Genomic DNA, 12079 nt, shown 5'->3' with positions numbered 1-12079 from the left:
TCCTTTTTTTTTTTTCTTTTTTTTGAGACGGAGTCTCCCTCTGTCGCCCAGGCTGGAGTGCAGTGGCCGGATCTCAGTTCACTGCAAGCTCCGCCTCCCTGGTTCACGCCATTCTCCTGCCTCAGCCTCCCGAGTAGCTGGGACTACAGGCGCCCGTCAACTCGCCCGGCTAGTTTTTTGTATTTTTTTAGTAGAGACGGGGTTTCACCTTGTTAGCCAGGATGGTCTCGATCTCCTGACCTCGTGATCTGCCCATCTCGGCCTCCCAAAGTGCTGGGATTACAGGCTTGAGAGTCTTCCTTTTTAATGTTTACCTCAGTTGCTTTTCCATTAACTCTAAGTTGCAGAGCACCTTTGCCCAAGGGCACTTTTGTAGAGGTAAACAAAGTTGGTTGGAGGGCACACAGAGAGAAGTGATATCAGAGAGGGTCACATGTCTGGTGCTCCAGCTGCTGTAGCATTCAGGAGGCAGATTCCCAGAATGGGTCAATTTTATCAGTGTTTAAGAGAATAAAGAAATGTTAGAAGACTCCCAGAACCTGGCCCCAAATCTATTTTCAATCTGCTTTGTTCATGGCAAAGGGCATTCAAAAAACAGGCAAGACAAGCGGTGAAGCAATCAGCTATAAATAGTAGAGCCTCTGTTTGAAGACAGTGTGTTCTGTCAAGGACTGCGAATATTTGGGTTCTTGCAAAGAACTGTGTCTAATTTTACTCAAATTTGCAAGTGTAGATGAGAAAATCAAAGAAAAAAGTACCCAAGAGAACATAGCACATCATACCGGTGTTTGATGTTCTGTTTCATTTTGTTTTTTGTTCTAGTCACAGGACGGAAAATTTCCACTTTGCCTAGATTGTCTGCTGTTGCAGGGCTGCTCCACAAACTCCATTCACTTTACGGAGCATCTGCCACATGCCAGAAACGAGGCGTGAGCATCAGAAACACAAAAGAAACATTCCCACCCATAGCCCTGCAGAGGAGAAAGGCAAGAGAACTGAGAATTCTAACTTACCATCCCACATGCTGAGTGCTACAGAGAGGGTGATACGGAAAGAAAGGTGAGGACTTAGGGTAACTGACTCATCCTGGTTTGTCTGGCAGATTTTTGGTTTTAACACTGAAAGTCTTGTGTCCTGGGAACCCCCTTAGTCCCAAGCAAAACCAGACAGTTGGTTGTCTTAGTGAGGTACTCAGTGGGAACTGCTGGAGGGAGTAATGGGATTGGGGAGGGAATAGGATGTTAGAAAATGTCCCAGAAAAGAAGAAATGTTTAAGCTGCCTCTGAAAGGCTGAGGTAGGAAAAGATAGGTGTGCTAGGCAGAATAATGGCTCCTGAAAATAAGCAGAGCCTAATCATTCGAGCCTGTGAATGTTATCTTATATGGCAAAAGGGATTTTGCAAATGTGATTAAATTAAGATCTTGAGACAGAGTGTTCTAGATTATCTGGGTGGGCTTCTCTGTAACCATAAATGTTCTTATAAAAAGGACATAGAAATCTGCTAACAGAGGAGCAGACAGTGGAAGAGGTGACAATGGAAGCAGGAGGTCAGAGTAATGTACAGGAAGGGGTCACCAGCCCTGGAATGCCCATGGTCACCAGAGCTAGGAAAGGCATGGAAATAGATTCTCCCCCAGAGCATCCAGAAGGAACTGGCCTTGCAATAGCTTGACTTTAGCTGAGTGAAACTGATTTCTGGCTTCTGGCCTGCAGATGGTAAGAAAATAAGTGAGTGCTGTTTTAAGCCACTAAGCTTGCAGTGATTTGTGTCAGCAGTGACATGAGATGAATACAGGAGGGAATGCAGGGAAGGGCAATCTAGGCAGGAGGCTAGCATGACAAAACCTGTAAGAGGGCAAGGGATGTTCAGGATACCACAGGCAGTCAGTGTGTCTGCAGTGAAGCATGCATGGAAACACAGTAGGAGAGGAAGCTCCGGAGAGAGGCAGGGGCTGGGCTGTGAAAGAGTTTTTCCTCCATATTGAAGACAATGAAGACACACCCTATGCTTTAAAGCAGGGTCCTAATGTGATCATATTTCATTTCGGAAAAGTCTTTTTGGTAACAGGATGGGAAAGTAGATAATTGTGAGGAGGAAGAAGATTCAAAGAAGCAGAAACATCTACTTAGAATGATTATATTGTCCAGGCAAGAAAAGATAGGACCCTTGATGGCCAATGGGGACGAAGAACAGGGGCAGTTTCTAGAGATTCTCAGGAGGTGGGTTATACAGGACTTGGTGTCCACCAAGTGAGGCAAAGAAAAGGTTGAAATTTTCATTTGAGTGCTTTGGAGGATGGGACTGTCAATGCAGAGATGGGAATACAGGAGGAGCAGCATGTGTACAGGCTGTGGTTGGGAACGAGGGGTTAGCTTTTAGGATATAGAGGAATGAAATGCTCTCAAATGAGTGCATCTTTGTTCCGTTCAAAAATTGAATGCCACTTATAATCATCGGACACCTCTCAAGATGTGAAAGATTAAAATTACATTTTAAAAGCCTAAGTTACAGGCCAAACGTGATGGCTCACACCTGTAATCCCAGCGCTTTGGAAAGCCGCTATGGGAGGACTGCTTGAGGCTAGGGAGTGTGAGCAAGACCCCATCTAAGTTATGGTATTACATCACAAAAATACTACTATTTCTGTACTTAAAAATGCCATGGAGTACTAAAAACAGGTATATTAGTCCCCATTATTTAATTTTTGACTTTTGGAAATATACTTCTATTTCAAGGTTCTACTTAATCTTCCCTTTTCCTCCACTGGAACCAAAATATCCTATATTATAGATTTTTTTTTATTTATCTTATTTCTTCATTTAGGGAGATAAGCTTCTGAAAACCAAGACCGCGTTACATTCAACTTTGTGTCCTCACAACCTAGTACAGGATCTGCACATAGTTGCGCTTAATAAATATTTGTTGAATCAACCATTTACTATTGTTCTTCCTCATAGTAAGCTGACTTTACATTTCCCAATGCCTTATCATGTCTTTCTCATCACATCTAGTTGCTGAAGTCACTTGGATATAAGGCATAAGGCACACCTCTGGTCATGATGAGAATAAAAATCTAGTTTGGTGACATACCAAGGCTCCTTTATGAATTTTCCACTGTTGTCAGGTTCTTTTCAAAGTGATAAAAATTTCCACACATTAAAGAAAAATTTGACCAAGAATTTTTCTTTCATCTCTTTAGGACTCTTCCCATGAAGAGAAAAACTACAGCAGTAGATAAGATAATGCATAGCCTTCCTTAAAGATGATTTATAAGTACAGGGTGGAGTGGTTCGGTAAGTAGTTATTTCATACAAGTGTCAATAAAGAATGTGCCTTTTTGCTTGGGGCTGTTAGAGGTAGAATTGTTGGTTGAAGTATTGCAGAATGTGCCCTTATTTGGAAATAGGGTCTTGTCTGTTTTTTGTGTTGTGAGACGGAGTTTTGCTCTTGTTGCCCAGGCTGGATTGCAATGGCACGATTTCGGCTCACGGCAACCTCCGCCTCCCAGGTCCAAGTGATTCTCCTGCCTCAGCCTCCCAAGTAGCTGGGATTACAGGCATGCGCCACCATGCCTGGCTAATTTTGTGTTTTTAGTAGAGACGGGGTTTCTTTATGCTGGTCAGGCTGGTCTTAAACTCCTGATCTCAGGTGATCCGCCCACCTCAGCCTCCCAAAGTGCTGAGATTACAGGCGTGAGCCACCGCGCCCGACATGGAAAAACGGTTTTTACCCAGAGGTAATCAATGTAAAATGAGGTCACTAGGAATGGCCATAATCTAATATGATTAGTGTCTTTGTAAAAAGGAGAAATTTGGACACAGAGCCTGATGCACAGAGGGAAGATGGTCTGTGAACTTGGAGGATGGGAATGATGCACCTCTAAGCCAAGGGGCACCAAACATTGCCAGAGAACCACTGGAGTCTAGGAAAAGCCAGGGAAAGATGCTTCCTCTGCAGGTTTCTGAGGAAGTGTGGCCCTGCCGACCCTCGAGTTTGGACTTCTAGCCTCCAGAATTGAGAGACAGATGTTTCTATTTTTCAGTTGTCATCCAATTTGTGGCACTTTTGGTGACAGCTCTAGCACACTCATTTCGGGGATCATAGACTGTATACCAGCACCTCATCCTACCACATTTTTTTTGACTTGAAATATTTTAGAATAAAAGCATATGTTGACAGTTCCAAATTCAAAGAAAGTTAGCAAAATTTAAATATTTCTGTTTAGGACAGGAAAAGAATCAGTTAGGCTGTTAAAAGAATGAAGATTGAAAAATCGTGAAAATTTTTGCTAAACAGAACTGGCAATCATGCCAGTAGAGCCTATCGCTGATCTATTCATACCTGAGGGGAAATTTTCTAGATATGACTAGCAGCCATGAGATGCCATCGCAGAATAGAGATGGGATTTTATTTTTTATGTAAGGTGCAGAGACAGACAATAATCACTTAAACTAAGATTACTTACGGTCATTTGTGTAAAAAGTACTATATTTCCATTTCACTATACACTTCACATTGCATTAGTTATCTAATATGTCTTTCCTGCAATTTTGAAGGTGTCAAGATGTTAAGGACCATGTATAACTAGTTCCTGGCTGTATCCTTGTGCTAGTGGGTGTCCCAGGCATCCATGGTTGTGAGAGGAAGGAACAGAGGCAAAGAGGATGGGAGAGAGCAGAAGAGAAGAATCAAATTTGGTTTTATTCTTCATTTAAAATCTTCACATTTTTCCATCACAATATATGGCAGTATTTCAATCTAATTCTTTTTAAAAATAATGTTGTGCCATATTTAAAAGTTCGTCTTTATTTTTTCTGAAGTAAAGATATTTTTATTTTCTTAGAATGAGATTAAGAGCCTATGATATGACTGTTCCATTAGAATATTAGTTATTTATAATATTACAGTTTCTATTTTATTTTTTGAGCATTATGTTTCAACCTCTATTCTCTCTCTGCCAACTATCTTGTAAATATCCCCACAAGGGAGATGTTATAGACAAATAATTGTGAGAAAAAATAATTGTAAGCAAATCCCTGTAGATCTATAGTCACTTTGTCATATTAAAGGAAAAGGGCACAGGGATATATTTCAATTTGAGAATCAGGATACCTGTTTGCATTCTGCCACCAACATGCTTTGACACTGAATAAAGCTCTTAAGCACAGTTTTATTCTTTGGAATAAAAGCTTCTCAACGAACATTTTGCATTGATTACTTGATAACCATCTTTAAATGTTATGAACATCTGGGAATAAAAAATTCTCTCTGATTGCAAAGTGCTATATTGCTTGTGTTTATGTATAAAACTCATTCAGGAGATTGTTTCTTCTTGTCATTAAGAAAATAAAGCCAGCATCAGCATTCTCCAAAAGGACCAGGCACAGTGGCTGGTCCTTTCCAGCACTTTGGAATAATGAGGCAGGCAGCTCACTTGAGCCCAGGAGTTCAAGACCAGCCTAGGAAACATGGCAAACCCTGTCTCTACAAAAAAATACAAGAATTAGCTGCTGTGGTGGCATGCACCTGTAGTCCCAGCTGCTTGGGAGGCTGAAGCTGGAGAATCACCTGAGCCCAGGAGGTCAAGGCTGCAGTGAGCCAAAATGTAGACCTTTAAAATGATGACTTTCCCCTTTGAATCAGTCTTCAGGGAAGGCTACGCATTCATTTAAATTAGGTTAATAGTGTTTAAAACATGGCTGAAACGTCTCTTTTCAATTGCAGTCAAAGCTGTTTCTCATTCTTTGAATATCCTCTTTGATGGCAAGTTTTTATACTCCTAATATTTAAATTAAATTTTTAATTTGGTATTAAAAATGGCTAAAATGCCAGGCATGGTGGCTTATGCCTGTAATCCCAGCACTTTGGGAGGCCAAGGCCAGAGGATCACTTGAGGCCAGAAGTTCAAGGCCAGCCTGGCCAACATGGTGAAATCCCGTCTCTACTAAAAATACAAAAATTAGCTAAGTATGGTGGTGCATGCTTGCAGTCTCAGCTACTTGGGAGGCTGAGTCATGAGAATCGCTTGAACTTAGGAGGCAGAAGTTGCAGTGAGCTGAGATGGCACCTCTGCACTCCAGTCTGGGCAACAACATGAGACTGTCTCCGGAAAAAAAAAATGCTAAAAGTCTTTGTAACCAAATATACCTAATGAGGTGTCACTATAAAATGACACTTTCTGATATGCTCATATAATAGCTCTGAATGTTACTTCCAAAAGTTGTTTTAGAAGAATTAGGCAGGGTCAGCATATTGGGATTAAAGGTAAAATCACCCATGATTATCCTCGGGAAATAAAATATTTACTTGCACTTCTATATTATGATGTATTAGTAAAATAAAATCTTACTACTATACGGTTATACCTCTTGTTCGTGACAGATGATGTGAAACTCAGAAACGAAATGAGAAAGATGTGCTCTAGTGAAAAGTCTAAGGGTGATTTTCATCTCCAGGCCTGCAACATACAACAAATAAATTCTTTCTTTTCCTATGAACAGAAGAGGTGGTTTGGGATAAACACAATGAGAGTCTAAGAAAAGCAGGCATATGTGTGTGCGTGTTTCCTCCTTTGAGGTTGAGGTGAGCTCACAAGAGAAAACATGCCTCATGCCATTGATACTATAGTCTCTAGCCCTAGGGTTGCCCTGGGATTTCCATAGACCTCAAAATGCTCAAGGCATCTAGGGGATTGATTGTTTTGCCTACTGTTGGTAAGCAGTCTGCTCTCATAGACTGGGAAATGGACTGAGTGCCCCTTTCCATGCCTGGCCAGCCACAGCACCACTTGCATTCCTGCCCTGCGGGAAAGCGTATGTGAGTACCTCATAGCCTACAGGCCTAGTGCAATGTAGCAGCTGCATCTGATCATGTAACCTCATTGAAGCTGTTGTGTGTGGTCTAGTCTGTTTGGTGTTCTGTCCAAGGGGCACAGTTCTTAACCAAACATATTTGAAAAATTAATCAATTTGTTCATTGTGTAATTTGAAATGCATTAAAGTAAATACTTATGGACCTTCTGGAATATTTCTGGGATCGCTGTTCTTTCACACCTTATACTCTTTGACACGTAATTATAGCTTCTCATTTGCCAACTGCAATTCCCCCTCTCCTACTAGGCCCTTCCATTCCTCTTGCCTCTCGGGTTCTGCAGTATTCTGTTTGTTCTCCAATTCTGCATCCCAAAAGATTAGAAAAGGGTTTTGCAGAGATAAGCTGACTTTAGGGAAAGCGAATAGAAATTGGTCTGATAAACTGGAAGTCAATGGACATACCAATAATTGCTATTGTGTTTAGTTTGTAATTTTAGTTTACAAATTCTAGTGTCTGTGCTGCATTCTCATTGTGACTCGGTATTTTCTTTCCATTCCCTACAGTGTCCTAGTTACCCTATCCTCACAGTATTTTTGGCTGTGATGGTTGTTTATATGATATCTTTTTAATTCTCCTGCATCTCTGACCTCTCTCTATTTCACTGCATTGTTGACTTCTTGCCTCATAATTTAGTTTGTCTCCTCAGATTCAAGCCACATGCCCTCTGCCTTGTCTTGCATTGTCTGATTGCAGGGGTAGGGACAAAAGCGAAAAATAAGACAAGGGCAGAGGAGAGGCAGGGACACAATTAAGGAAGATGCCTCAATTTAGGCTGGGGAGAGTCTGCATGCAAGGCAGGCAGGTGCTGATGCAGAGATCAGGAGGCTAGGATGGAAGATTTGCCTCTAGGGAAGATACTCTAGGAGCTCTGCTGCAGTTTCCCAGAACAATTTTTAAAAAAGGATCCTAAAACTGACTTGAAGAATGGATGCATCATTGGAATAATCACATAGCCTTTCAAGGATTCTACTTTGAAGATGTCAACACCATTGAAAGCTAGATATTTTGCTGTATTTAAGAGAAGCATCACTTCTGTGACTTTATAGCCATGTCTCCTACATCTGTGCTATTGTTCTTCATATCTGAAATAGAGATTGACAGTCATCACTAATGATGCAGATGGAGCTTTCTTTTTTTAAATACGTAGTGTACCTGAGGCCAGGCGTGGTGTTTCACGCCTGTAATCCAAGCACTTTGGGAGGCCGAGGCAGGTGGATCACTTGAGGCCAGGAGTTCGAGACCAGCCTCGCCAACATGGCGAAACCCCGTCCCTACTAAAAATATAAAAATTAGCAGGGTGTAGTGGCACGCCCATCTAGTCCCAGCTACTCAGGAGGCTGAGGCAGGAGAATTACTTGAACCCAGGAGGCAGAGGTTGCAGTGAGCCAAGATTGTACCAGTGCACTCCAGCCTGTGGGGCGACAGAGCAAGATCTGTCTCAAAAACAAAATAAAACAAAACAAACAACAACAACAACAACAAAAAACAACAGCAAAAAATACAGTATACCTGAAAGATTAGATAAGGAGCCAAGGCACTAACACATTTCCAAAATATATTATTTTCTCTAGTAACTGTCTAGGGAACTTAAATTCTCTAGACTTTACTTTTTCATGCAGGCTATTGGGGTCCTAGTTTCATGCCCTAGTGAAAAAATTTGGGGGTCCTTCAGCAAGAGTCAAGAGGCTAAAATAGGCAACAAAAGAGCTTTCATATGAACAGTTCTCAGGAGCCTGAAAAAGGAAACCCTCATCTCTTCAGCCCTACCTCTCACTGTTTCTCAGAAACAACATCTCATTTTTTGGTTTTTACTTTCATATCTGAAGCAAATATTTTTTGACCTCCTTTTACCCACTCAAATCTCTCCATACTTTAAGGTCCAGATCAAGTCTAAACTCTCCCAAGACTCACGTTGACTGCCCCAGTTCACATTAATAGGTTCTCTGAACTCCTATGGCAGATTTCGATTTTTTCATCAATTCTACTCATCCTAGAGTTGTGTCATGGGTGTCAGTTTTGTCTTGATAATCAACCATATGACAGCGCTGTCTGAGGAATGGGATTATTGTGTACCTTTTGTATTCTCTGCTCATTTAAACCTACTCAACACATTATATAATGAGTCTTCAGTCAATACTAGCCAACTGTAGTTAATCAACAAATAAATATCCCCTAGAGCCCAAGATAAAAGAAAGTTCTTTGGTAATAAGGAGTTCATAAGGGTCAAAATCTTGGGAGAGTTGTTCAAGATCTGAGCTAGGAAAAGCTAAATATTTTGTGGAATTAATGTAAGGCATACCTCAGACAGGAAACATAAACCACAGTTATTTTTTAGAAAGATTTCTTCCGCATAAGTTCCATGTTGAGAAATTGTTGCACCTAATTATTGGTTAACCTGCTTTTCAACAAGAAAACAAATTTGATACCTGCAGAGAATCAATCAGGAAAGATTTTACCTCATGAGATTTGGGACTTTCAGCAAGCTCATTTTGTGAAGTTCATTTCCCTCATGAGGAAAACAAAGAGAATCCCTTGGTTCAACAACTTGGTCTCTTGACACTGCATGCACAAAGTGTAAATGTGGGAAGACATAGTAAATCAGGCAGAACTGGAGGGTGAAAAGACCAGGAGAAGTTCTGCAAATTTCTAATTTGACCCAATTTTTCTTACACAGTGATAACTGCTGCCAGATTTAAGATTCAACTAAACCTCAAGCTGTGAAGACATGTTTACTCATAAAAATGATCCAATGGAATATTTATCAGCTTAATGGGTATTGTGTGAAGTTAAACGCAAAACAGACAAAGATCTAGAATGCAACAGTCATAAATACAGGGCCAGGAGACAACAAAAATAAGGTTGAATTAACAACAAAATTAAGACTGTACAGTATGCACAAATAAAGTGTTGAAAGTCTTTTATGAATCACTGGCTTAAACATATCTGTATGCAAGAGCTGGGAAAAAGGGTTGCTCTTCTTTCTATTTCTTTAAAGGGGAGCCTGTGAGACACAGGGATCATTTTTGTTTCGGTAGGTGGAGTTCACTAACCAAAATGACAACAAACTCTGGGAAATGGGCACTTACTCCTGGCATCTGTTCAAACCTCCTAAAACCAGGCATGTTTTCCTGTCTGATGTATAAGCCACCCAGGCACAAATTAAAAGCAGATGCTCCATGGTTTTTTGAGGCTATTTATAGCTCAGAGTCTATACTTTCTGGTAATCTCTATACAGCAGAACATTCCGAAGGGATAGTGAGCATTTTGCAATAATGAATACCCCATTCTAGTAGATTTCAATTTCTCTGTTTTGGAATTATTCTACAAACCTTCTTTCCTCAGTGGGAAAAACTATTGTTGCAAAAGGAACATGAGGTGTTTTCCATACTACATATGCCCTAATTACACAATCACAAGATTTGATATGTGAACTAAAAGCAAGAAGGATAGTTTTATTTTTATGCCCTGAACTCCCTCTCTTGTTAAATTCATGCATTTTGGTTTAGTCTGTTCTTCAGAGCAATCACTTGAAATATGAAGCACAGCAGCATTTATAAATTAAAATGGAAAACATTAGGGTTTCCATCGAAGGAAATAAACATTGAAGGAAGTAAATCTATTCTACCAAGATGTATTGTGTGTTACGTGCATAGAGCAGGTACTATGGAGATTAAACAAAGAAGTACAATTGTTGCTCTTTGTCTTCAGTGAACTTGAAATTGTTGTGAAGAGAGTGATTCAGTGCAGAAAACTGAATTTAATAATAGGAAATAATACAGCAGGTGTTGCCTACATGTATACAGAAAATGATAATCCTGGGGAGGGATTTTAATATACCCTGAAATAGTCATCTTTGATATTAAACACAGAGTAGTCTCATAATTCAGGACTGAATTATGGAACAATGGACAATGAAAGTGAATTAACTTACTCAGAAAATGCCCATATCTCAAAAGGGCCAATGCCCTGAGCTAGGAGCCGTGAACACAGGAGGAATGAGATCCCATAGGGAGGTGATGTGCCTGCTAAAGTGGGTCCAACTTCTTTGCCTATTGAAGCAATCTTAGAGTTCCCTTTCTACAAAATAATACTTGTCCCCTGTTTTATGAAGCTTTTTTTCTAGGTGACACTTCTATCCCTTGAATAGATTCTTCTATCTCCTCTTTTCCCTCCCTAAACTGTACTTCCTTCATGAAGCACTTCCTACCAAAGGAGAGATGGTAATGAGGCCATCTCCACCGACGAGTGATTGATTGAAATAAGCTTGCCCTTAACTGGCTTCACTCACCGCTACACAAGACGCTCTCACCACTTTTCCTGAACACAATATCACTTTGGTAGTAGTTTGTGGTTTTTCTGTTTAGTCGTCTTTCCCCTTTTCTGCTAATATTAGTGTTTCCAACAAGACAATCGTGAGCTCTTTCTAACTTTTAACACGGTATCCATTAAGCAGATTAATGCTTCCAGTGATGATTGCGGTTATAAATAAATATAGTGCCTTAGAAGTTTAAAATGGAGGTTTATTTTAACATTTGTAAGTCTTAGCAGGGCTTATTGAGAAAGCTTCCAACCCTAAAGTAAAATAGAGGTGTTGTTTTTCTGCAAAATGAGATGTTTCAAAATTTTTCTCTTCACCAACTCAAACAACTCAGAATTTTTGAATGTGTTAGTGAAAATGATTCAGGAGAACTAAAAAATTTGGTAATGTTTGGGGAGTAATGGAACCTGGAAGCATTCTAAAGGCACATTTGTGACAGCAGAATCATAAAACTACCTGCAAATTACCTACAGACTTCAGTGATCCCCAAAGTCTCTACCCTTAAACATGTCCATTCTGTTTCTTCTTTTCAGAAAATTAAGCTTCCGTGGAAATCAGAGCAAAAGTTGCTCCTGTACCCTCTCTGTCACTCTCCATTTCTTATTGGTCAACAACAGCTACCTCAGAAAGGTCCACAGAAAGGATAGCTCCCGAGTTGACCCCCTTTATTTATTTATTTATTTATTTATTTATTTATATTTTTGGTTTTGAGACAGGATCTCACTCTATTGCCCAGGCTGGAGTGCAGTGGTGTGACCTCAGCTCACTGCAGCCACAATCTCGTGGGCTTAAGCAATCCTCCCACCTCAGCCTCCCAAGTAGCTGGGAACACAGGCGTGTGCCACCACACCTGGCCAATTTTTGTATATTTTGTAGAGACAGGGTT

At 40.4% G+C, this 12079-nt stretch overlaps 1 long non-coding RNA gene across 1 annotated transcript; it reads left to right on the top strand.

Moving 5' to 3' along the window:
• The first annotated feature begins 226 nt into the window (after positions 1–226).
• On the top strand, positions 227–11851 carry LOC103884477. Its single transcript, XR_647093.4, has 3 exons — positions 227–1059; positions 3202–3295; positions 9550–11851. It is a non-coding gene; the product is annotated as an uncharacterized LOC103884477 (long non-coding RNA).
• Positions 11852–12079: the final 228 nt, after the last annotated feature.

This window comes from Papio anubis, chromosome 3, assembly GCF_008728515.1.
Source record: "Papio anubis isolate 15944 chromosome 3, Panubis1.0, whole genome shotgun sequence".
Classification (NCBI taxonomy): domain Eukaryota; kingdom Metazoa; phylum Chordata; class Mammalia; order Primates; family Cercopithecidae; genus Papio; species Papio anubis.
This window is presented reverse-complemented; position numbering and strand designations above follow the sequence as displayed.